This window comes from Triturus cristatus, chromosome 1_2 (genome assembly GCF_964204655.1).
Source record: "Triturus cristatus chromosome 1_2, aTriCri1.1, whole genome shotgun sequence".
Taxonomy (NCBI): Eukaryota; Metazoa; Chordata; class Amphibia; order Caudata; family Salamandridae; genus Triturus; species Triturus cristatus.
The window spans coordinates 254,518,896-254,546,315 of record NC_140580.1 but is presented as its reverse complement, the minus strand read 5'-3'; the positions used below and the strand labels follow the sequence as shown (position 1 = coordinate 254,546,315).

The window sequence follows — 27,420 nt, the reverse complement described above, 5'->3', positions numbered from 1 at the left end:
ATTGATTGTACTCAAAGAAGCTATAGGTAGGGAAGGGGAGTTCCCATATTCGGAACTAATGCCCTCACACACCCAGCAAGCTAGGTGTCATGCTTCATCATCTGGGCCTGCTCCTCGTCGGGCCGGCGGTGCAATGCCCGACGGGCACCCGTGAAGGGGCTCTTCAGCGGAGATCTTTTGTTCCTTGCCGTTGAGTGCGTGGGTGTGAGGGGCCTGAAGGAGTGTAGATGAGTAGAGTGAGTTAAAAAAGCTTGGATAGTCTGTTGAATGTGTTTATTTAGGACAGCTGTCCCCCTCATTAAAAAGTTAGAGGAAGATGGACAGTTAGTGTGACTTGTATTTGTCTCTAACTGTCTCCTACTCTAGTGGTCGTCATGTTTCATGCCCTCATGGCATTTCGTCAGGACCTGTGTGTGTTTCTATCTACAGTGTACAGAGGGTGAGACTATCACTATCTGGGTCTGGCACCACTAAGGTGTGCCAATCGTCGCAGTGGAGCAACCTGCGGAGAAGGGAATATCAAAATTTATATCCGAATCATATTTGCTTATGTTCAAGGTTGCAACCGTGCAGTTGATCAGGCAGCGCCTAATACATGCTTTTTTAGGTCATTTCGAAGAGGTCCCAGCAGTGGTAACATTTGACATATGTATTTCAGTTTCTACCCATGTATATGAGAATTGTACAAATCATGCTAATGCCATGAGTTTTTCATTAACACTTCACCTGTTATTTTCAGGCGTTGTTTCATCCACTGAAAGAGGGTTGACAGCATTCCTCATGTTAGAAAACCACCAAACACGAGATACACACTTTAAAGTCACTACAAAGAGACACTGAAATTCAAATACAAAGAGCTGATAAAGGAGGAGCTATAGTGATAATGGATAGTTCCTTCTATTCCAAAGCAATTCAAGAACATGTGGCAGACAGTCAGACATACTTGCAATTGGACAAAGATCCCATAACAGATCTAAAAACTACTCTAGGAAACATCTTAGAATATGCTTTAGAGATGGGATGGATCAGTACAGCCACTAGACAATTTCTGACAGTGAAGTATCCTCGGAAACCAATTTTATATATGCTCCCGAAGATCCACAAGAATCTAATGAATCCTCCAATGCGACCTAGAATGGGCACTGCTGAGCCAATCCTCATTAAGAGCAGATAAGGTTTTCATCCTTGAACTTTTACACTTCTGCTTATACCATAGTTATTTTTTTTGGAATTATTTATTTTTCCTGCAACAACAAGGAACATCTATGGGCTTTGCCGGGGCTCCGGCGTATGCCAATACGTACATGGCTAAATTTGAATCAGACTATATCTACAATGATATCGAATGGACTCACAACTCATCGCTATATTGTAGATTCATAGACGATATATTCATCTTATGGACCAATACTCAGGAATTGCTTGAGGAAAAAATACGAGATCTGAACCTAAAAGATGAACATATCCAATTCACACATTCAATAAACCATTCCAAGATATCATACCTTGACGTGACACTCAGCAAAGAAGGCAATAAATTCAAAACTGAAGTTCACAAAAAAGCAACAGATGTCAATAGCACACTACATTTTCAAAGTTTCCATCCCAACAGCCTAAAACAGAATTTACCACTTTCCCAGTTCTTAAGAATAAAAAGGATCTGTTCAAAAACAGAAGATATGGAGAGCTATTCCCTCCAACAGCAAGAAATGTTTCGGAGAAGGGGATATCCCGAGGAAGTGGTGGCACTTGCCAAACAACGTACGACTAAATACACCAGAGAAAGCCTATTACAAGTACAATCACGTAAACAAACTACCAGACAAGTTTTTGTGTCCAAATTTTCCACCGCATCCAGTACAATAAAGAACATAATAAAAAAACGTTGGGAAATGCTTCAAAATGAACCAGACTTTAATGCCATCTTTAAAGATCCACCAATGTTTGCGTATCAACGCTCGAAAAACATCAAAGAAATAATTAACGCACCCATTAAACAACATCACAACAATTACAAAGGAATGACCAAATGTCGCAATTGTGTTCACTGTAACAATGTGATTGTAGGGAACATTCTACATCACCCTCTCACAGGAGAAAAGATCAACCTTTATCACAACAGTGACTGCAATTCATCGAAATTAATCTACTACATCAAATGTCCATGTGGAAAATTGTATGTCGGTAAGACCGAAAGGAAGATCAAAGTTCGAATATCTGAGCACAAAAGCACAATAAGGACACAGAATAAACATAGCAGCTTAGCTACTCACTGGAATGAGGAGAAACACAACATAGCCCAACTACAGTTCTCCGTGCTAGAACTAGTGGACCAACATATAGATGCAGATTTAACTAGGAGCCTTCTTCAACGAGAGACATACTGGATCAAGCGTTTGGACACTTTACTAAACAAGGGAATGAATGACAAAATTGATTATGTTTGTTATCTATAACATATTAGTAATTGTCCAGTTATGCCGCATGATCACGGCATGTGGTTCGTTTCAAGACAACTGTGATTCTTTTTGATTTTATGTACACTACACCAGCCTCACTCTAAAACACACGATGATTTCTCCTCCACCAGGTTTACACCTTTCCAAGATGGCCGCCTTTTTTTCCCCCCCCTCTCTCCCAACGAAGATATTTTTCGCTTCATTTTCCTAGGTTTTCCTAAGTTTTCATTTATTATTTTTTCCTCCTCAGAGAACCGTTGTTTTCATTTTTTCTCCGCAGTCTTTCTAGTTAAACGTTCCCTCTACTGAATAGTTTACCCTTCACACATGGCCGCCGAGCAAGTCCACAGTCTCAATATCGCGAGAGTTTGAACTCGCTTGCACATCCGGAAGTATTCTTAATCGTCGATCGGCAATTACTGCTTTGAGCTGACCGTAGCCACAGAATCTCCGTCCACTCTTTTATATTGATCCGAGACTTAGAGACTCCACTGATCACGATCAGAGTAAGTTTTAAGCGACGTTTTCTTGTCCTTTTCGTGATGTTCCTCGAGATTTTATCTCATCTTTATTCAAGCTCATTCATTATTTTCTACAGATTTACCTTCCCTGATCGGTTAGTTTTTACTACTTGTTTCAAACCAGGTACGCCATTACTATTTTCTTTGTGTGACACTATAAGTCCCTTTTTTTTCCCGAGCACGATTCCTGGTGGAGGTTCAAATAATAACACACATTTCTATTAGAGTGACACACAGATCGAGTATTGATAGAGTTAAACCTTGACATGTTTGAAATGACGCGTTTTTTGACATCTTCATTACTATAAGACAAATGTTATATGCAATCATTTTTTGTTTTAGAATTTCTAAGCCCCTGAGGAAGAGCCATGCCGGCTCGAAATGCATAGGGCAACTATAAGAATGTTTTTGATCAAGCGAGAAGCTAAGTTTGAACAGCAAGGAAAGAATCATATTATATCCAATGAATAAAATTGTGATGTGCTGAATTCAGAAGATTGTTCATGTATTCTTCATTGAGAATGGAGTATTGAAGTATAATCTCTTAAAAGGTTCATAGATGTGAAAGAAACCCAGAAACATCCAGCAGCGACAGTGCGCTGAAATTGGGTCCCAATGACCCTTGATTTGTTGTGCATAGATTAGCAAGCATCGACTGTTACTTGCTTTCTCAGCAGCACGCTTTTTAGAAAAATTGAATTGAAGTTTACTAAAGGAAAATATTAAGGAGTGCCTCCTCTACCTTTTTTAGAAAACCACTCTTAAACATATCAGGGAGCACCCATTAGTCACTACTCCATTGTGCCTTTCTGTGTCCTGAGACTTCAATTATTTTACTAATATATGAAAAACCGTAACTTGGAACTTTATTGCTTCTTCATATTAATAGAACTACCTGGCTTGGAATAAGAAAAACACAATGTAGATCTTCTACACGGCCTAGACTACAGAAACATTTTACTAAATGGCAATTAACTTCTTACTGTCGACAGTTAAAATCTCTTCCGTCAGCGGTGACCTATTAAGCGGTGTCATCATTATCGCAGAGTTGGGTGTGTTTTACAGTCTTCCGGTGTAATGCACAAGGGCGCTGTGAACTCAGAAACACGATTCAATGGAGAAAGGGCTCTCATCATTAGGTCGTTTCTGACCGTGTCGGTAACTCATTTCCTGACATTCTGCATTGACTTCCAGTGATGCTCACATTCAGCTTGTAAACTGCAAGTATGGAAGCTTTCAACTGTAAACGTTACTTCACTCATTTTTTGTTAGCTGCAGGGGGCTCTAGTGTATCACATAAACTTTCTGTACAGCGCCCAGAACATGCAAAACACAAAATTACTTTATCAGTGCTGATTAATTCTGCCTGCGAAGTGGAGCAGCGGAATTTATTAGTGATTCTGCATTACAATAGTAACGTGGAATTACGAAATTCCTCCAATTCCGCTAGTATCACCTTCCTCCCTGTTGCAGGAGGCACACAGGTGTTGGCCCAAAAGGCGGGCTTCAAAGGCAAAGCCGCCTTTGATGGGCAAATTTGTAACACTTGGGTGTGGGGTTGCTCCTTTGTTCAGGTAAACATGCTTGCACTGGGGACAGGAAAAGGGAAACCAGTTGCCAAACAGCTTTTCCTGGGGTGTGTAGCCCCCGTAGTAGGGGTGAGGTGTGACGTGGCTGACTGGAGCACAGGGCTCACGGTTCGATCCGCAGCGCCGGAGGCAGATCAGCTCACCATCATGTGACTCCAGGCAATAGCTCACTTAATATCCCTGACGGCTCCCAGCACCCTTACGGGTGATTGATTAGCGCTTTACAAAATACCGGGTTTGGTAGCCACATCTCTGGGTTGGACCAGAGAGCACCACATGCCAGGAGAGGGGTAATGAAAGAGGGCAGAATGATGGATACTGGGATGCCCAAATGGCACATTTCACAGGAAGTGGACATCTGGTGGGAGGGAACCTGGTAGCCCAAAGGCCACCAACCCGTCTGTCTTGACGGCATTTTTCCGCATAAGTAGGGCACCCTGAACTCAGATGCTTACTGGACTGGAAGAAGGACCGATAGCGGACTACCATGCTGCACTGTAGAACCGCCAAACAGAGGCTACAGTGTTAAGTGAATTATGAAATGAGGCTGAGACTTCTAAAACTGCACCTATAACTTTAAGTGGATATAATGTGCTGTGACTATGCAGATGACACGCAAATACTCCTCCAACTGGAATGCCCCAAAGATATTGGAAACTCGCCAATTTTTAGTTGTTTCAGCCGTGGATCAATGGATGACGTGGAGCCAGCTCAAATTGAATGCTTCCAAAACGGAAATACTCACGTGTGGCAATTGGAAACATTATGACCCACTTGCCAACTGGCCTGATGAACAGGGATCACTTACTAAAGTATCAAAGGAAGTAAGAAACCTCGGAATGACCATGGACTCCAAGCTGTCGATGAATGGCTAAATGGACAAACTAGCAAGATCTACCTTTGTTACTATAAAAACTCTGCAACAAATCTTACCCATTTGGGATTTCCACACAAGGTCCAAGCTACCATCTCCCTTGTTCTGCTCAAACTCGATTACGCCAATAGCCTCTACCACGGATCACCTTAAATGACTATGAAAAGACTACAACGGATTCAGAACTCAGCTGCCAGACTACTCTTGCATATCAAACCACGAGACCACATCTCCCCTGCCTTGAAAGCCCTGCATTGGTTACTGGTTGCCAGAAGATCCACGTTCAAGCTGCTTTGTGGGCCCACAAAGCAAAACATGGAATGGGACCGCTCTTCATCAGGAATAAAATCACCAAACACATTCATCATAGGAACCTCCGCTCTAGAGTGGTACCTCGCCTCAAAATCCCAAGGTACGAGTAAAAAACCATGGGTGAAACATCCTTCTCTGTTCAAGCAGCCAAAATATGGAACTCTTTGCCCCCCAACATAAGATCAACCGACAACCACCTTATCTTCAGAAAACTACTCAAGAATTGGCTCTCCCCACATAAGCACCATACGCAAACAGAAATATTCAGCATATGCCTCTGTATATGAGCACTTATTTGTGTTATAGATATGTACCTATATATGTGTATTGCTTTGTATAAACATGTTGAATAATTGTTTAAAAAATGAATAGAAACATTTTTAAGTACAACACTCGAAAACCAGAGTTTATCGAATGCATCTTTAATCTACTTATACTTACTTCCTTTATGCATCTATATACCTTCCATGTTCTTGCATCTATGTATTTATTACATCCCCCCGCGCGCCCGAAAAACAGCATATTCAGGCAGACAATTAACTTTATTCGGTTCAGTCGAACGATAAAAGTTTGACATGCATAAATAAAAGAAGTATATTTTCATAGGAAAGCTTATACAATGATTAGACTTTGAAAAACAAAAATATTAGCTCAAAATTTAAGATTTTAAAACAACGTGTACTTTGCCAAGCTTAATAGACATGGCCACCTCCAAGCCACAGCCTCTCCCCCCCCCCCCCCCCCCCCCCCCCCCCTCCCCTCCCAGCTCAGACTCGGAGTTGCTGAGTTTTAATACAGCCTATCATTTCCAACACATCAATACAAAGTTGGTAAAATATATAAAATCACTTAAAATTTCCATCTCCATCTTACAGCTCATAACGTTTCCTAATTGCAAAAGCAATTCTAATGAAGTTAAGCTCAGCAGTACAGATAGCAGCAGTAGATAACGATCATAGGCAATGAAATCCCTCCTGATAAGAGCAGGGGCAAATTTCTCTCAGAATGGGTTTAATAAAACGTGCCCATAAAGTGTGCAAAACAGCATAAAGTGCAGGGTGCTTTGTTGGGCTAAATTGTTACAGGGGTAGGCAATCAGCTTCTCACACCAACTTGCCTGTTTAGGAAAAGCCACAAGAAAGTGCAACGTGCAAAGATGAAATCAAGTCATAAGGAAACTTAATTGTACATTAATGGTAAAAGACAAATAAAATAACTGTTGGTTTGGGAGCAAATCTAAATGGCCTTGCATTCCATGATGCCGTCTGGACGCACTCAATTCAGCATGATAGTCATCTTTTATAATCTGTTTCATGTTCGAATGAATGCTAGCAGCATTATCATAATAATGCCCCAAACCGATCTTATTAAAATGATCATTAATAAAATGGTGCCAGGGGATAGCCAGGGCATTATCAAGGTTCATACAATCCCTTATAATCTCCCTTGAGAGTGTTAGGTTCGCTGACTGTAACGCCCTGAACGTCTCAGGATCGTTTAACAGACACGACAATGAGGACGCAACCACTTGTGAAGGGTTAGTTCTTTTAATGAAGGCAAATAAAATACAAAGAACAAACAAAAGTTATAGTCACTGGAATCCTCCAGGCTAAGTACGTTACCAGCCCACAGCACGGATGGTCCTAACCGTCCTCTGCATATACGCCGATCCCGGCGTATGCCAACAGAGGGCAGAAATGAAATGGCCGACAATGCCAATCGGTAGGCTGTGAGGGGCACGAAGAGTGTTGGGGAGAATCGAGGAGTCAGGGAAACACCCAGCCGGGGTCTCTACCTGAAGGGAGCAGCCGCTCAACCTCTTCCTCAGACTGCACCGGGACGCGGAGTCACCTCCTGGTGATGCGTCACCGATACCCCAATCACAAGCAAGAAGACTGAACCGAGAGCAGCCGCTCGATCGATCGATCGATCCTGTGGACTTCCGAGTCTGTAACGCGGCAAACACCTCCTGGTGTGCGTTACAGCTGGCAGTCCCTGTGTCTCTGGTCGGGCAGGGAGTTACGACTCCAACCAGCAAAAGCGCCACTGCGCTTGGACTCAGCCGAGTCAAAAAGCGAAGCTCAATGGTTGACCGGTAGAGCTTCCGGGTCCTTCACAGGTGACGATGGGGCAAGACACGGCCCAGGGAGTAACGACTCGACCTACCTCCGTTCTTGCCTTACTGGAGCACCACTCCGGAACACTGCTCTTCACGAAGCAGGTACGTCGGTGTAAACACAATATCCGACAGCCTTGTACCTCCCGGTTCCTCCCTTTATAGGGCGTGTTTTCCTTGAGTTATGTAACAGCTCTCCTGTTTACATAAGGGCGTGTTTCCCTTGAGTTATGTAACAGCTCTCCTGTTTACATAAGGGCGTGTTTCCCTTGAGTTATGTAACAGCTCTCCTGTTTACATAAGGGCGTGTTTCCCTTGAGTTATGTAACAGCTCTCCTGTTTACATAACCTCTCAACCGCTAAGCATCCTGGGAGATGTAGTCCGTTTTCGCTGGTTACCGTTTTCCTCCCCTCGTATGACAGGAATTCTTGACACTGACATTCAAATTTTTGCCCAGAGCATCAGTGGGGCAATATTAATTCTATCTTCTACATAATCCAACCCTACCTCGGAATAGCAAAAGTGTGTGGGGGACACGAATAGGAATCATCAGCAATCTCTTTAAAAATGTTTTTTCTAAAATTTGTAACTGGGTGCTTTTGTGGTGTCCCCACGCTCCTGCCCTATAGGTAGCTACTGACAGGCATTTTGATTTGTATATGGTTATTATTTCCGCTACCGGCTTGTGCCCCAACTTGCAGGCGAAGCGGAATAGGGCCTCTACTATACGACTAGTGTGCTGTGCCCTAGCAACAACCAAATGGTGTCAGTTCAGTTTATTGTTAAAAACATTCCCCAGATACGTGAAATTAGACACCTTATTGATGACCTTACCATTCACAACAAATTTCCTTGTTTTTATGTGATTAGTTACACATACCATGATAAAGGATTTGCTAAAATTTACTTTTAAATCCAATGCCGTCATGAAATCGATAATAACGTTCAAGGCTTTTTGAAGGCTATTTGCGGTGAAGGCCTTTAAAACCGTGTCGTCCGCATATGACAACAACGGAACTGGTTTACCTCCTATTCTGGGGAAATCTAGTGACTGCTCTATCAGAGATTACTCCAAACCATTTGTATATAGAAGAATTAAGAATGGGGCCAGGATACAACCCTGGCAAACTCCCTCTATGGAGGCAATAGGCCTTGTCTTCTCTCCCCCAGGGCCGTAGCGAATGGCAACAGTAGTAGACGCGTGCAGCCTACGCAGCAATGTAATTAGAGCTTTCTTGAACCCCATTTGTTTGAGGCATATGAGCTGCAGATTGTACACTGTGCAAAGATTGCCATCTGGTGTTGGGCTCGGATGCTTGCACCTTGTTGTTGTCTTGGAAGAGTCTTTTGTAGTCACAAGATAGGTGACTCCTCCCTTGGACGATTCTTCGCATGGGCATCGACTCCATCCTCAGATTGTTTTTTTCCGCCATCGGGTTCGGATGTAACTTCTGCGCTCTGGTTCGGTACCATATTCTCCAAACCTTTTTGACGCGCAAACTATCTAAAGATCGACGGTATTGTTTTCGATCGCGTAATCTTAGACGCGCACCTCAACTACTCGATTCCAGTCATCGACCCGGGCCGCTGTGCCTATCGACGCCGTTCGGGCCTACAGCTCATGGAAAGGACTCCATTTAAAAAATGCCCCCAGTGTGGAGCTAAATTTCCACACAGTTACTACCACAAGGTCTGTAACCTGTGTCTCTCGCCTCGAGCACGGCGAGAACAATTGCCTAGCCGGACAACACATCATGGCGCATGTAGGAGAGTAGGATATGCACTTTTGTTGCCCCCACTTTTTTCTGATGTTAACACTGGTTTCTGGCTATAGTCTGGCTGGGTCCCTGCTAATCAGGGCCCCAGTCTCTCTGTTCTCTCTAAACAACTTTGAGTGCATACTAGGTGCACTAGTGATTGGATACTGTGGTACCTTATGAGCCCCTAGTATATGGTACCTTAGGTACCTAGGGCATAGGCACTTCACAGGCCTACCAGGGGCTGAAGCATGTATTATGCCACCCCTGGGAAGCAGACTAAATCTGACACCACAGGCCTGCTACTGCAGCCTGGGTAAGGTAGTGTTAGCACTCCTCACTGAGGTATAGGTTCCTATATCTCACCATACACACATATAAACCTATCAGCCACCCCTATGGCAGGCCCTATCAATCCTGAGGGCAGGGTGCTTGGTTTACAATGTGAGGGGGTGCCTCTGCATGAGCAGGACCCCTCTGCAGCTGGCAGAGTCTATTCTCTGTGGCTGTTTGTGGATGCGGTTAAACCATATACTCTTAAGTGCATTATAATGCTAACTTTGGAACATGTCGTGTTTGGTGTCAAACAACTTGGAATCATACCCCCACAGCAGTCCATGATGTGGGAGTATGATCCCACCCTTCTAGAGTGGACGACATGTGCCTACTGTGATAACACAGTAGAAATCTGAAAGAGCCCTGGCATCACAAAATGGATGCCACCAGCACAGACACTGGGCTGCCCTCCTGCTGCTGACTGAAATTCACAGTGGAGGAGGCCCAACAATAGGCATCATGTCACAGGGAGGTGTCACTACCTTCCAGACAGGATTTAGTGTATTGGGGCTGGGTGGGTGCACTTCTAGAGTGCTTTGAAGTACTGCACTGGGGGAGCAGTAGGCTCCTCTGTGCATATGCCAGCTCAAACCGGTTCAGGGGCTATCTGTCCCTGCTCTGGCGCGAAACTGGACAAAGGGAAGTGGGTGTAACCACCCCCTACCCTGACCCTCCCAGAGGAGTGGTCATAGAGCTAGTCCCTCCCCTACCTTCAGTAAAAGATAGGAAACCTTGCCATTGCAAAGTAGATAACCCTGGACGACGCTCTACAAAGAAGAATCCTGGCCTTTCGACGTTCCACTACCTTTGGAAGACAGAAGAATCTCCCTTGGAGTCAAGGCGTGACTCCCCTGCTTGGCAGGCACCAAAAACTAATCAATGGTCGCAAACTTTCCCGCTCATGCCGGAGTTCGAAGTCCCTGCAGCCCTGGAAGTGGATTTCCTGACTTCTCGACGGCCATTGTGAGTCACCAGCAAAGCTGAGGCGAGTGGACCCCACGAGTGACGAGGAACTGCAATACCTGGGAACCGTGCACTATTGTCGAGTGCAACCCCTTCACGACATTCTACGAACTTGTGCTTTGGACCATTTGTGGCCCAAGCCTCCAGCAGGTTGTGCACCGAAAATCAGAGGCCTAACCCGTCCCGAGTGACCGTGGGCTCCTGTTAAGCATTTCCTCACGAGGCGTCTTCGCGATCCCTTGCCCGTTGGCTTGTGGGTCCCCCGAAGACTTTCTGATCGAACCAAAGGGCTCCCCTGGTTGCTCCAGGCCTGCCCTCACTCACCCTCGCTGGGTGAGTCCCTCAGACCTTGCTGGTCTGCACCGCTGACTTTATTCACTTTCCACGAGACTTGCTGTTGCCAAGGCTTGTTGGCTCCAATCCGGTTGCCGACACCTCAGTAAGCTGCAGACGTCGTGGGACACTCCGAATCCAGCTGCTGGTCATCCTCGATGTCTCCTGGTCCTCGTGAGCGAAGAGTCAAAACACCCTTGATCACCTGAAATCACCCGACTTTCGTGGGCATCCATCTTCTTGGCCCCGGGTCACTGGCAAGTGACCGTGAACACTGTCCCTTCAATTTTCAGGTCATCTTCATCTTGAATCCAGCCTTGGATTCCACCGGACACTTCTCCAGTCTTCGCAAGCAGCAAATATTCTTTGGTCTCCATAGAAAACAGCGACGCGACCCGACACCAAAAGACACCTATGCACCCGGCTTCCCTAGGTGAGGTAACTCGTGCACTCCGGTGCCCTAGTGTGTGTTGGCCCTCGAATTACTTACATTGTAAGTGGCTTGCTTGTAGACTTCCTCGAAATACCCTAAAACTTTAAAAATCAAACCGCGACTTGCTCCATTGTAATCAATAGGGAACCCGCGGCTGTGTTCTCACACTGCATGCGTCTCCCGTGGGTCTGTTACTAACCTGCTTTTGCTGCATTAGTGAAGCCCCAGTGATTCTACAGGCCCTAGGCCTTGTCATTCTGCAAGTCAACTTTCCTAAACCTCTTGTTCGAGGCATATGAGCTGCAGATTACACACTTTTGCATAGATCGCCATCTGGTGTTGGGTCCGAATGTTTGCAGTTTGTTTTTCCTCTTGGAAAGTCTTTGGAAGTCACGAGGTCAGTGACTCCTCCTTTGGATGGTATTGCGCATGGGCTTCGGCTCCATCCTCAGATTGTTTTTTTCCGCCATCGGGCTCGGATGTAATCTTTGCGCTCCGGTTCCGAACAGCTTCCAGTTCGAAGATCCACGCACAATCCTCACCCCAATCGCTTCAATCAACGCGCCCTCACATCGACACAAACCTTCGGTTCCAGTCGTCGACGGCGGCCTTCGGGCCTACCCAGGCTCCGGTCCCGTCTCATGGAAAGAACTCCATTTAAAAAGTGCCCTCGATGTGGGTCCAAATTTCCCCACACCGATCTTCATGAGGTATGCAACCTCTGCCTCTCCCCTGAACACGAGGCTCGAGACTGTCCGGCCTGTAAGTATTTCCGATCCAAAAAGACTATTCGGGACCGAAGAGCCAGAAGGAACATGGCACACTCCTCGACGTCCATTCCTGCCGACATCTTCGGAGACGACGTCGACGATCCGGATCATCGTCGCACCGAAGAGGACCTCGTCAGCGATTCCGAGGCCGACGAGTCAGATGTGGAAGACATCACTCCGGCGCAGAGGGTCGTGAGTACCAATCTACCCCCCCGCCGACACCCGAAAAGGCTTCGGTCATGCCTTCGCCTCCGGGCCTAGGCAAGACTAGAGACACTGCTTCACACACCCCACCTTCGGGCCCGGTGAAGAAGCCAAGTAAGCCTCCCGGCAGCTCGGGCTCGAGCCAGCCTACCAGCGGTGCCGAGAAACACACTTCGGCACCGAAAAAGAAACCTGCCTCCACCTCGACACCGAGCTCAGCGCCGAAGCCCTCGGGGTCGTAACCACACAAGGTCACCGACACTTCCAAGCCGAAGGCCATCTCGGCGCCGACCACGAGACCGGAGGGTCCCAAGCTGGGTTCTAAACATCAAACCGGCACAGAAAAACCTAAAAAGTCATCAGCCCCGATGCCTTCGGCGCCGTCGGACCAAATTACCTCACCAGAGCTATTTACACCGGATCCCTTGCAAAAAACTCTCACCAAGGATCCAAAAACTGGACATTTGACACTCTCTACCAAAAAGAGACATTTGGAGAAGCCTGCTCCGCCTTCACCTCCAAAGAGGAAGGACTCTGCTACCTCTCCGTTCAGAATACCTTCCCCTCCCCCTCCACCTCCTCCTCCTTCCCCACCTCCACCCCCTCCGCCCTCTCCACCCCCACCTCATCGTTCTCCTACCCCGTCTCCAGATGATGATGATCAGGGGGACCCATATGATGATACAGGGGATGTGCCACAGGACCCCACCCCTACAGGATCCCCAGATGCATGGGACGATTACAATATTCCAGATATCCCCAATGTCCCACAAGACGATATTTACCCTTCTAGGCCATCTCCACCAGAAGATTCATTAGGGTTCAACCATCTTCTGCAAGGGGCAGCACATTATCACGGGGTGGGCTTGCATACCGACCCCGTGGAGGAAGATTTCCTCCTAGACACATTTGATACTTTACATAGGTCCACCTCCATACTGCCCATGCTCAAAGGGGTGGTAAAGCATGCAGCAGAAGTTTTTAAGGACCCAGTTAGAGCCAGGGTCATTAACCCACGTATTGAAAAAAAAAATACAAACCTGCTCCCTCAGATCCCTCTTACATCAGAGGACCAGCGCCACTAGATTCCTTAGTAGTATCTACGGCACATAAAAGGGCAAATTCACAAGCGTCAGGTGATGCACCACCACCTGAAAAGGAATCAAAACTGCTGGATGCATCAGGCAAACTCACAGCATCCCAGGCGCCCAACATATGGCGTATAGCAAACACGCAGGCACTGCTGGCCAGATATGACAGAGCTCATTATGATAAATTGGAAAGCATAATGCACCATCTCCCTCAAAAATATAAAGCTAGGGCCAACGAGTTAATTCAAGAGGGTAAAACAATCACGAACACCTCCATACGTTGTGCTCTAGATGCAGCAGACACAGCCTCCAGGGCCATCAACACGAGCGTCCTTCTCCGTCGCCATGCTTGGCTAAGGGTATCTGGTTTTAAACCAGAAGTACAAGCCTCCATCCTTAACCATCCCTTTGACCAGGAACATCTATTCGTGCCAAAGGTGGATGAGGCCTTAGAAAAGATGAAAAAGAACACGGATACCGCAAAATCCATGGGGGCCTTACAGTCTCACCCGCCCAGATGCTCCTTTCGCCGCTCCTCCTTTCGGAGTACATCCAGAGGCTACTCCTCAGACACAGCGTCCACATCATATAAATCCCCTACTCAGACCACCTTTACAAAAGGTTACCAAAGAGGCGGCTACAGGGGTAACAACAACAAGGGCAGAGGCAAAACAAACAACGCCCGTTTTGCCACGCCTCCTACCCAATGACTTCCCCCCCGCTCACCCCAGACCATTCCACTCCGGTCGGGGGCAGACTCCAAAATTTCCTTCATGCCTGGAAGACCATCACCTCAGACAAATGGGTGACCCAAATAATTCGATCAGGCTACTGCCTAGAACTAACATCTACCCCCCCAAACATTCCACCCAGGCAACGCCCAATGTCACAAGAACATTCAACATTACTAAAGCAGGAGGTAATCTCCCTCCTACAAAAACAGGCAATAGAACACGTTCCTGTCAATCAACAAAATATGGGGGTCTACTCCCTATATTTTCTCATGCCAAAAAGGGACGAGACTCTACGACGTATTCTAAATCTCCGGCCCCTAAACACATACATACACTCAGACCATTTTCACATGGTAACGCTTCAGCAGGTACTTCCGCTCCTCTCCCAGAACGACTTCCTCACCACACTGGACTTGAAAGACGCATACTTCCACATTCCAATACACCATGCTCACAGAAAGTACCTCAGATTTGTAGTTGACGGACAACACTACCAATTCAAAGTGCTCCCGTTCGGAGTCACAACAGCACCACGGGTATTCACCAAGTGCCTGGCGGTGGTGGTTGCACACTTGAGAAGACAGCACATTCATGTCTTCCCATACCTAGACGATTGGCTGATAAAAGCCACTTCATACAATCAGTGTGTACGACACACCGCCACCACAATCGAACTACTTCACCAACAAGGCTTCACGGTGAACCACCAGAAGTCCCAGCTACAACCATCCCACATAAAACAATACCTCGGTGCCACCATAGACACCTCAAAGCGATAGCCTACCCCAATCCGGCCAGGATTGCAAGCATTCAGGCTTTGCGACAAAAATTCATACCTCAACCCTCCCTTCCAGCATGAGTGTTCATGCAACTAATAGGGATGATGGCCTCTTGCATTTTCATAGTGCCCCATGCAAGACTCCAGATGCGTCCTCTCCAAGAGTGCTTAGCGCGCCAATGGAACCAGGCCCACGGTCAACTGACAGATCTGGTGTTGGTAGACGGTCGCACCCATCGCTCTCTGCAGTGGTGGAACACCACAAACCTTTCCAAAGGTCGACCGTTCCTGGACCCGGTTCCCCAGATAATACTAACAACGGACGCATCGCTCTCCGGCTGGGGAGCTCACCTATTACACCTCACCGTGCAGGGCACATGGACGCCTCAACAAAAGTTACTCCATATCAACCATCTGGAGTTACTAGCAATCTTTTTAGCCCTAAAATCTTTTCAGATACAGATTTCAGGCAAGGCAGTCCTCATTCGCACAGACAACATGACGGCCATGTATTATATATAAAAACAAGGCGGCACACACTCTCCACAGCTCCCTCAATTAGCACAGAGCATATGGAGATGGGCAATTCCCCACAAAATCTTTCTCCTAGCTCAACATGTCCCAGGAGTCCAAAACACCATGGCAGATCTACTCAGCAGACAAACACAACAGATCCACGAGTGGGAGCTTCATCCACAGGTTCTCCATCCGTTCTTTCAAATGTGGGGGCATCCACAGATAGACCCCTTCGCCACCCACGAAAACACAAAATGCCCAAGCTTCGCCGCCAGATACCCGCACCCATTGTCCAAAGGAAATGCGATATGGATGAACTGGTGAGGCAAATTTGCGTACGCTTTTCCGCCTCTCCCACTCATTCCATTAGTGGTGCGCAACTACAACAACACTCCCTCACACTAATCCTAGTAGCTCCAACGTGGGCCAGACAACCGTGGTATGCCACGCTGCTGGAACTCTCTGTAGTACCACACCAAAAACTACACCTCTCACCATGCCTCCTAACCCAGAACCATGGAGAGATCAGACACCCGGACCCAGCTCAGCTGAACCTTGCGATCTGGCTCCTAAAGTCCTAGAATTTGGGTACCTAAATCTTCCCCCTGACTGTATGAACATCATCAGAGAAGCTAGACGACCTACCACTAGAGCGTGCTACGCTGCCAAGTGGAATCGATTTGTTGTTTATTGCCATAACAACTCCCATCAATCCTCTGGACGTGTCCATTCAACACATCATAGGCTACTTACTCCACCTACAAAGGTGTAATTTAGCCTATACATCCATTCGACTACACCTCGCAGCAATTGCAGCTTACTTACAAAACAGGCAACATCTTTCACTCTTTAGAGTACCTGCCATCAAAGCCTTCATGGAAGGCCTAAAAAGAATAATTCCCCCCAGAGTACCACCCTAACCTGTGTGGAACCTAAATATTGTTCTCACAAGGCTAATGGGGCCTCCCTTTGAACCTTTACACAAATGCGAACTGCAATTCCTAACATGGAAAACAGCTTTCCTTGTAGCCATCACTTCCCTTAGAAGGGTCAGTGAGATACAAGCGCTTACCATACAAGAACCTTTTCTTCAGATGCACCATAACAAGGTTGCTCTCCGTACCAACCCAAAATTCCTACCTAAAGTCATTTCCCCTTTTCACCTAAACCAATCTGTAGAACTACCAGTATTTTTCTCGCAACCACAAACCGTTGCGGAAAGTGCTCTGCACACACTAGATGTCAAACGAGCCTTACTCTACTACATCGGGAGAACACAACCTTTCCGAAAAACCAAACAACTGTTTGTCTCTTTCTCTCCACCACACAAGGGCAGCACCATCTCAAAATCAGGGATAGCTAGGTGGATTGTAAAATACATTCAGATTTGCTACCACAAAGCAAAACGAACGCTATCCGTTCCCCCTAAAGCCCATTCTACACGAAAGGTAGGGGCTTCCATGGCATTTTTAGGGAACATCCCATTAGATGATATCTGCAAAGCAGGTACATGGTCAACACCGCACACTTTCACTAAACACTATTGTGTAGATGTGCAAACTAAGCAACAAGCTAGTGTGGGCCAGGCTGTACTCAAAACATTATTTCAAACCACTGCAACAGATACCGGTGGTCGCCGCTAAGGTTGGGAACTGCTATATAGTCTATGCAAAAGTGTGTAATCTCTAGCTCATATGCCTCGAACGGAATATACTACTTACCAGTATGCATCTGTCCTTGGCATGTAGAGCTGCAGATCTACACACGCCCACCCGCCTCCCCGGCTACCTGTATCTGTTTCAGTTTGTTATTTAGATACACACATAGGTTTCTTCACTGTTATTACTACGCTCCATCTTTCCCTGCTGGCGAAAAACAATCTGAGGATGGAGCCGAAGCCCATGCGCAATACCATCCAAAGGAGGATTCACCGACCTCGGGACTTCCAAAGACTGTGCAAACATCCGTGCCCATCACCGGATGGCGATCTATGCAAACGTGTGTAGATCTGCAGCTCTACATGCCAAGAACAGATGCATACTGGTAAGTAGCATATTCCTTTTAGTATATGGTCTGGTACGCCCCTAGGGCCCCAGCCATATTTGTGCTTAACTTATTGTGAAATGTTGATATTTGAATGTGTTTCTGACTTCTAATCTCATAAATAGATTAGTAGAGTGTGTCTAGTAATAAATACAAATATATTTGATATATGTACCTATGTGGTGTCCTTTCATTTGGTAATTCAAGAGATTATAAGGTAAAACAAGCTCCTTTACATTCCTCTGAGACTTAGCCTGAAGGCTGCTCTCCACAGCTACCACTAGGATAGCTTTCTTTAAAAGGTTGTCTTAAACCTATCTACCATAAGAGTAGAATTGGACTGGTGCAAGGTGGCCACTATAACTAGTGACCAGCATATGCCAAGCCAACTTCTCACAGCGCAGCAAGCAGCTCCGGAACCAGTGGACATCTGCAATGAAGGCCCTGATGTCCCGGATGAGTATTCTGAGGACCTGGAAATCTTGGGCGAAGCAGACGACTCCGACGATCACATCACTTCTGGTCAACGAGTGAGTACAATTGCTCCTACCCCAATTCCACCCGAAAAAAAGAAGGCCCTGGTCAAGACTTCGCCTGCTGGCCCCAGTCGCGACTGAAAACAAACTTCAGAAGCCCCGCCCCCGGGCCCAGCTCCGAAGCTAAGGGACAAGCCTTCCGGTAGCCCGGGACCGAGCAAACTGCGTCTGTGTTCCGCAGGAACCATCGGCACCAAAGCCGGGAGTGCAGCCTACTCCCAAAAAGACATTGGCACCGAGCACCTCGACGCCGAAAGAAAAGATATTGGATCCGAAACCAAAACATTCGGAACCAAAAAAGATTTCCGCCTGCACAGCCAAGCCGAAGGACCCCAAACCACCTCCCAAGGCCTCAGGGCTGAAATCCAAACCTCGCTTGGACCCGAAGAAATCGGCGCCGAAAGTGGTTCCCGAAGAGGAGGAACTTTTTCGGCCGGTTCCTATCAATCCGAAACAAAAACCTCTCCACATAGACCCCAAAACAGGACATCTGGCTGCTGTTGCACACTAGAAGAGGAAACTGGACACACCAGGCATTCCTGTAGTGCCCGCAAAAAGAAAAGACTGTGCCACTTCCCCATAAGACCCTCTTTTCCTGTTCTTCCTCATAAGCCTGGCTCTCCTCCACATTCTCCTATACTTCCACCAAACTCACCACCACCACACGATGATGATGATGATTTAGGGGATGGGGGAGGCAACAATGACCCTTTCACTGACCTTGATGACGACACAGACGTACCACAGGACGATTGGGACGATTATGATGTCCCAATAGATGATCCTCCAGACCTCCCTTATCCCCATGCATATCCAACAAAGCCTACTCCCCCAGATGACAATATTGGCTTTGGTCAGCTTGTAAATAGAGCTGCTCTCTACCATGGTGTTCAGATGCATTCTGACCCTGCAGACGAGGACTTCCTTCTAGACACCTTTAAACAGTCACAAAAGACTGTACAAACCGTGCCAATGTTAAAGTTTGTCATTAAACATGCCCCTGACATATTCAAAGACCCTGTTAAGGCTAGAATTCTCAATCCCAGGATTGACAAAAAATATATTCCCGCTCCCAATGATCCCACCTACATCAAGGGTCAACTGCCTTTAGATTCACTGGTGGTAACTAATGCTAGGAAACATGCAAACTCTCAGACCTCTGATGATGCGCCACCTCTGGATATAGAATCTAAGTTGTTAGATGCTTCTGGCAAGAAAGTTGCTGCCCAAGCAGCTAATCACTGGCGGATAGCCAACACACAGGCATTACTTGCTAGGTACGATAGGGCTCACTATGACCAACTGGAAAACCTATTGCAACAGTTACAAGACCAAGGCAAATGATTTAATTCAGGAGGGCAAATTAATAACCAATGCATCAATCAAGTGTGCCCTTGACGCAGCTGACACCGCCTCTAGGTCCATTAACACTAGCGTGTTTTTCAGACGACATGCCTAGTTACGCATCTCTGACTTCAAACAGGAGGTACAAACAACTATCCTCAATCAGTCGTTCAATCAAGAACAACTTTTTGGACCGGCTGTAGACACCACTCTAGAAAAACATGAAAAAGGACACGGAAACTGCCAAATCCATGGGAGCATTACAGTCTCCATCCACGCGTGGTTCCTTTTGTTACTCCTTCTATAGAGGAGCATCCAAAAACATCAGAGCAGACACCACCTCCTCTTCCTACAAAAACAGCTCGCAAACATCCCCCAACAGAGGATATTTTAGAGGCGGATACAGGGGAAATAACAACAAAGGGAGAGGCAGAGATAACAACAACACATGCACCTCCCCCACTAATAAGCAGTGACTTCCCTGCACTCTCTCCAGACCATTCCACCCCAGTCGGAGGGAGACTATCACAGTTCCTCCCTGTCTGGACTTCATCACCACAGACAAGTGGCTAAGACAAATTATCCAGTATGGTTACTGCCTGGAACTTACAACAACCCCTCCCACCATACCACCCAAACAGCTGCCAATGTCCACGGAACATCTCACGCTCTTACAACAGGAGGTTCTCTCACTGCTTAAAAAGCAGGCAATAGAACTAGTTCCTTTACAGCATCAAGGAACAGGGGTTTACTCGCTTTGTTTCCTAATCACCAAAAAGGACGGCACCCTAAGGCCAATACTCGAACTCAGACCTCTCAATCTCTACAGACAGATCATTTTCACATAATCACTCTTCAACAGGTCCTCCCACTACTTCAACAAGGCGACTTCCTTGCCACACTAGATCTCAAGGACGCTTACTTCCACATTCCCATACACCCTGCTCACAGGAAATATCTAAGATTCATATTGAACGGACAACACTATCAGTTCAAAGTCCTTCCATTCGGGGTGACCACCGCACCCAGGGTGTTCACAAAGTGCCTTGCAGTAGTAGCAAAAACAACAGTTGATGGACAGAATGCAGAACAATGTCATACATTCACCCCAGTACAGAGATCTGGGCCTGCGTGCTTGCATTGTTCAACACTCCGTCCATCATCCCCTTTGGTTTTGCTCTGTTCGCCCTAAGTTGGCAGGGTATGCCCAGACGTGGGTCCCTTGCTCACTTTGCTACTGGATTCAAGCTAGCCTGGCTGATGACAGCTGATTAGCCAGAAACCGGTCGCAGGATGCTTGTTTCCGGTCCAGGGAAGACGTGACTTGGCAGTTCGGGCTGGACTGTTCCCATGAGGCACAGGGTCAGACTGATTTGCATATGGCCATGTCTGAACTGGGGTGGCGGAGTGAGCTAAAGATAGATGATGGATTAAACCCAGATCAGTTGACCGGGGGTGAGTGCTTGCATTGTTCAACACTCCGTCCATCATCCCCTTTGGTTTTGCTTTGCTGTAGTAGCAGCCCACTTGAGAAGACAACAAATCCATGTCTTTCCATACCTCGACGACTGGCTGATAAAAGCCAAGTCATTTAACCAGTGTGTTCATCACACTCATCAAACCATCCAGCTACTACACAACTTGGGATTCACAGTAAACTACACCAATTCACATCTTCAGCCCTCCCAACTACATCAGTATCTAGGGGCCACATTAAACACCTCCAGAGCTCTGGCTTATCCCAATCCAGCCAGGATAACCAGTATACAAACCCTAATCACCAAATTTCAACCACAGCATTCCCTCCCAGCAAGGGTATTCATGCAACTCATAGGAATGATGGCCTCTTGCATTTTTATCGTACCTCATGCAAGACTTCAGATGCGCCCCTTACAAGAATGCCTAGCATGTCAGTGGAACCAGGCTCAAGGACAACTTACAGATCTGGTGTTGGTGGATAGCCGCACACATAGCTTTCTGCAGTGGTGGAACACATGAAATCTTTCCAAAGGGTGGCTGTTCCTATAGCCGGTTCCACAGATAGTGCTAACAGCTGACGCATCACTCACGGGATGGGGAGCCCATCTCCTAAACCACACAATTCAAGGCAAGTGGACCACTCAACAAAAAGTGCTCCACATCAATCACCTAGAGTTACTGGCAATATTTCTAGCATTAAAATCTACATCTACATCAAGTACATCTACATCACAAGACTGTCCTAGTCCGAACGGACTATATGACAGCCATGTATTACATAAAAAACAAGGAGGCACACATTCTTTGCAGCTGTCTCATCTGGCACAAAGTATATGGAGGTGGGCCATTCCACAAAACATATACCTTCTGGCAGAACACCTTCCAGAAGTTCACAATCAGATTGCAGACCTCCTAAGTTGACAGACACAGCACATACACGAATGGGAACTTCATCCTCAAGTTCTTCAACCTTTTTTCCAAATGTGGAGTCAACCAGAGATAGATCTGTTCGCCACACACGCAAATGCAAAATGCCCAAAACCTTTGCCGCCAGGTTTCTACACCGTTGTCATATGGATGAACTGGTCATGCAGATTTGCGTACGCTTTTCTGCCACTCCCACTGATTCCCCTAGTAGTACGCAAGCTCAGACAACAGTACCTCAGGTGATCCTAGTAGCTGCCACATGGGCACGGGAACCGTGGTTCACAACACTCGTGGAACTTACAGTCGTTCCACACCAAAAACGACGTCTCTCCCCAAAGTTGTTAACGCAGAACCATGGACAGATAAGGCACCCCGATCCAGGTCAACTGAATCTAACGATCTGGCTCCTGAAGTCGTAGAGTTTGGTTACCTTAACCTTCCACCGGACTGTATGTACATCCTTAAAGAAGCCAGACGCCCTATTACTAGAGCTTGCTATGCAGCAAAATGGAAAAGATTAGTCATCTACTGCAATAACAATAAAATCAATCCGCTTGATGCTTCAATCCAGGACATCTTTTGCTACTTGCTACACTTACAAAGGTGTAATCTAGCATATTCATCCATAAGATTACATCTAGCGGCACTTGCCGCTTATTTACAAAACAGACAATATTTGTCACTATTTAGGGTACCTGCAATTAAAGCCTTTATGGAGGGCCTTAAAAGGATAATTCCCCCCAGACTGCCACCCTGTCTGGTGTGGAATTTAAACATTGTTCTTACCAGGCTCATGGGTCCCCCATTTGAACCTCTTCACAAATGTGAACTGCAGTTCCTGACATGGAAAGTAGCTTTCCTTGTCTCGATTACCTCTCTCAGGAGGGTAAGTGAGATCCAGGCTTTAACCACACAAGAACCTTACAAATACATCGTAACAAGGTGGTTCTTAGAACAAATCCAAAATTCCTTCCCAAAGTAATCTCTGCTTTTCAACTTAACCAATCAGTTGAGTTACTGGTGTTTTTCCAAAACCCGGACTCTGTAGCAGAGAGAGCTCTTCACACACTGGACGTCAAAAGACCCCTACTTTATTTCATTGACAGAACTAAGCCCTTTAGAAAGACAAAACAACTGTTTGTAGCCTTTGCACCACCTCATAAATGTAACCCTATCTCCAAAGCTGGGATTGCCAGTTGGATAGTCAAATGCATTCAAATATGCTACCAAAAGGCTAAACGCACATTAACAATTCCCCCTAGGGCGCACTCAACACGCAAACTAGGGGCTTCCATGGCATTCTTAGGGAACATTCCCTTAGATGACATCTGTAAAACAGCAACATGGTCTACACCACACACCTTCACCAAACACTATTGTGTTGACGTGCAGGCTAGGCAACAGGCTTCTGTAGGCCAAGCTGTTCTTAAAACACTGTTTCAACCGCTGCAACAGATACAGGTGACCACCGCTAGGGGAGATACTGCTGTACACTCTATGCACAGTGTACAGGCTGCAGCTCATATGCCTCGAACGGAAAATCCTACTTACCAGTATGCATCTTTTCTGGGCATGTAGAGCTGCAGAGTTGTACACGCCTCCCCGGAACCTGTATCTCTTCCAGTATTATCTTAATTAGATACATTCACATGGACATCTCTTTATTTCTTTCTAACTCCATCATTTCCCATCATGGCGAAAAACAATCTAAGGATGGTGTCGATGCCCCTGCGCACTATCCTCCAAGGGAGGAGCCATCTGTCTTGTGACTACAAAAGACTCTTCCAAGAGAACAACAAGGTGCAAGCATCCGAGCCCAACACCAGATGGCGATCTATGCTACAGTATGAATCGCCGCAGCTCTACATGCCAAGAACAGATGCATATTGGTAAGTAGCATTTTCCTTTCCATCAGTGCCCACAACTTCTCCCGAATTACTGTATTGAATGCACCGGCCAGGTGGATTGAACCCTTCCTGGCCATCAAGTAATTACCCATAATCAGGGACAAGTTGAGGCACTGTTAATTTGTTTCCATGCACCTCCTGAAGCCATATTGTGCATTCGATATGACCCCCAGGCATTGGCCCAGGATTCAAGACGTGCGAGTATTACCTTCCCCAGGACTTTACATGTAGCATCGATTAGAGAAAACGGCCTGTAACATGCAGGGTCATTCCTTTTGCCTTTTTTATAAACTGCCTCTTTCCAAGATAATGGCATGCGACCAACTATTACTGCTCTAAATACATTAGCCAGCAGGGGCGCCCATAGATGTGGAATGCTTTTAAACTGATGTAAGGGTATCCCATCAGGCCCTAGGGCTTTCAAGGAAAATCTGTTCGCTAAAGCATCCTCAACCTCACATACAGATAGGGAAGAGCTAAGTTGGTAAGTTAATGGATATATTGTCACTTTGCTCTTGAGATAGTAAACCATTTGGATTGAGTATGTTTGAGAAGTGGGATTCCCAAACTTCCCCTGATATTGTTAAACCCATACCCCCAACGTCATTCGAGAAGAGGTGGCAATTTATAACCTCCCAAAAGCTCCTGGAATCTTTGAGGATACTTGCTCTATCAAGATCTTCCCAAGCTAGTCTTCTCAGTTCGTCCTTCCTCCTCCTAATTATACTTTTATAGGTCTGTCTCGCATATTTAATTAGAGTTTTATCACGGGGAATTGCGTGCAAAGCCTTCTTAAGATCTTTTTGTGCCCCTGAGCAGTCAGCATTGAACCATCTTATCTCCTGAGGATCCCTTTTTCCCACTGATTTTGTCAAATTTTTAGCAACATCCTTACAAATTGATTCAAAGCCCTTCAGAACCACATCTGGGAGAGAGTCATCGGATAGGCAATTCATAATTGGGATTAAGTTAATTTTAACCATATTCTCCTCAGATTGGGAGGGATTTGTTTTACTCCATTTTAACCTCACCCCTTCATTGGGATTATGCTGGAGTGGACGATCATCACCTTTTCCCTCTTGAGCCATTACATGTAGGGAGACAGTGTGGGGATTGTGATCACTAGCAGGGTTTAGTTCCACCTCAAAACTGTCTACAAGGTAAGCACATTTTCTGGATACCAACATAACATCTATAGTGCTTTCCCTTCCTCCCCCCATATAAATTTGATACTGTGTAAGTGGAGTGCTAACAAGAGTATCAACCAAGCACAAATCATTTACGACAATAATTGTGTTCAGTGCTTCAACCTGCGGAGTGTGTTGAAATTGTGACTATGGTTGGTTCTCAGTGCCCAAAACCCCACATGCTTGGTGTAAGCTATGCCAGCACAGGATACAATTAAAATCACCCACCCAGATTATGCACAAGGAGTACCATTTCCCTGCAGCCGTGTTAATTTCATCTTTGAGAGTGTTAATGACCTCACAATTATGTTGATCAAAGATGTTATGGTACCAATGGATCAATAATATTTTAACCTGGATCAAATTAGAGATCAAAATGAGCTGATACCAGGGAGAGTCAAGTATGTTCTCTATTGTAATTGACCCATATTTCACTGAAATCAAAGTCACCGATCCTCCATTTGCCCTTCCTGCTAATGATGGGGATGCATGGACATTAAAAGAACAATAACCATCCATGTCAATGTTATCCCTGTACCAAATTTTCTGCACACAGATGATGTAAAATGTTTTAACGTATTGCAACCAGACCTCGTCCGATAATTTTGGGTGAATACCTGCAATGTTCCAGGAAATAAGTCTAAGGGGGCGGATATTATAATTGTTTACCATTTTGACCTCCCTATTATTAGTAGTAGTCGGCATTGTGGGCATGATGTTTGTATCCAACCCCACACTTCCTGCGCTCTTAGTGTGGGGGGGGGGGGGGGGGAGTATAGATGAATGTGGACTATTCTTCAAATCGTTTGTTTTGGGGAGGATAGCTATGCCAACTGCTACGTTAGGAACATTCTCTAATTCGTCACTTGTGATGTCCAATTTATCTAAATTTCTCGGGGTGGTGGGTTGTCAATCTATATCAGTGAGGCCGGATAGTACCTCAAAACGATATGGGTGAAAGCATGGGGAGGGCAGGGGGGTGCAAATGTGTGTTATTAGGTTGCTTAGATCCTGGTGCTAGCAATACTCCATCTGAGGAAATTGCTGTCTTTGAGGATAGAACGTACTATCTTACCTTAGACGATAGTCTTACTTTCTCACGTAAGGAAGCTCATTTAACCTCTTCCCCTGCACTTTGTATGTTGGACCCTGATACTCAAGATGGATATTTTTCTTTTTTTTTTTTTTTCTTTTTTATCAACACTTTATTTTTCAAATAGCGCATGCGAGTTACATAGCATTGCAATGAAGTACGAATAAGCATTCAAGTTTTTCCTGACCGTGGTAATACAATGAAAAACATAGTGATCTACACAGCCAGTACATTGATCACATCTAACGCAACAGCCAACCCCCCGAACTGCCCTCACCCGCCCACCCCTTCCCACCCCGCCATTGGGCGACCATGCCGGCAGTGCCCCCCCAAGCCGCACCGATCCTCTGCGCGGCCCCCCCCATCAGTAAGTGCCTATAATAAAGGGTTAACCACAAGAGGCTCTGAAAGTGTTCCCTCAACCCACTCCCTCAGGTACTATTCCATTATCTGGCTGTGTGTTAGGGGCCTGCTTAGTCTTCTCCAGATAGGCCCTCAAGGGACCCCATATGTCTTTGGGCCGTGACGTCAGTGGCATCAAACTGGAATATACCTCCGAATTTGTATTGCAGTACACTAAACTCTTCAGCCAGTCTTGTAATTTAGGAACTGTTTTCCTGCCCCAATGGATGGCGACTTGCCTTTTCGCTAGGAGGAGTCCTAATGCAGCAAAGTTCCTGACCTTCGGGGGGATTTGAACTGTATATCCCAACAGTGCGATTTCAGGGAGTGGAGCCAGTGAGAGGCCTATTATCTTCCCCAATGTAACATGTATCGCAGCCCAGTAGGGCTGCAGGTGGGAACAGGACCCCGCCAAATGGAAAAAATCTGCGTGCGGAGTCGCGCACCTCAAACAACTATGCGGTCTGCTGATGTCTATCCTATGTGCCATTGCTGGTGTAAAGTACGCCCGCTGAAGAAACTTGAAATGCAGCAACTTATGGCGACTGTTAGGTGAAATGTCCTTTGTAACCTCACAACATTTTTTCCACTGCTCGTCTGTTATAATGTGACCCGTGTCCACCTCCCAAGCCCTTCTCACTTTGGAATCGTCAACTGGCAGTATCTTAGCGCTAGCCTTATACATTTTGGAAATGAGGCGTGCACCGTTTGGGGA

At 46.2% G+C, this 27,420-nt stretch overlaps 1 protein-coding gene across 5 annotated transcripts in view; it reads left to right on the top strand.

The window, feature by feature from the left end:
* GBF1 (golgi brefeldin A resistant guanine nucleotide exchange factor 1) overlaps positions 1-27,420 on the top strand; it is a 2,300,480-nt gene that overhangs the window by 887,734 nt on the left and 1,385,326 nt on the right. The gene's annotated exons all lie outside the window — the stretch shown is intronic.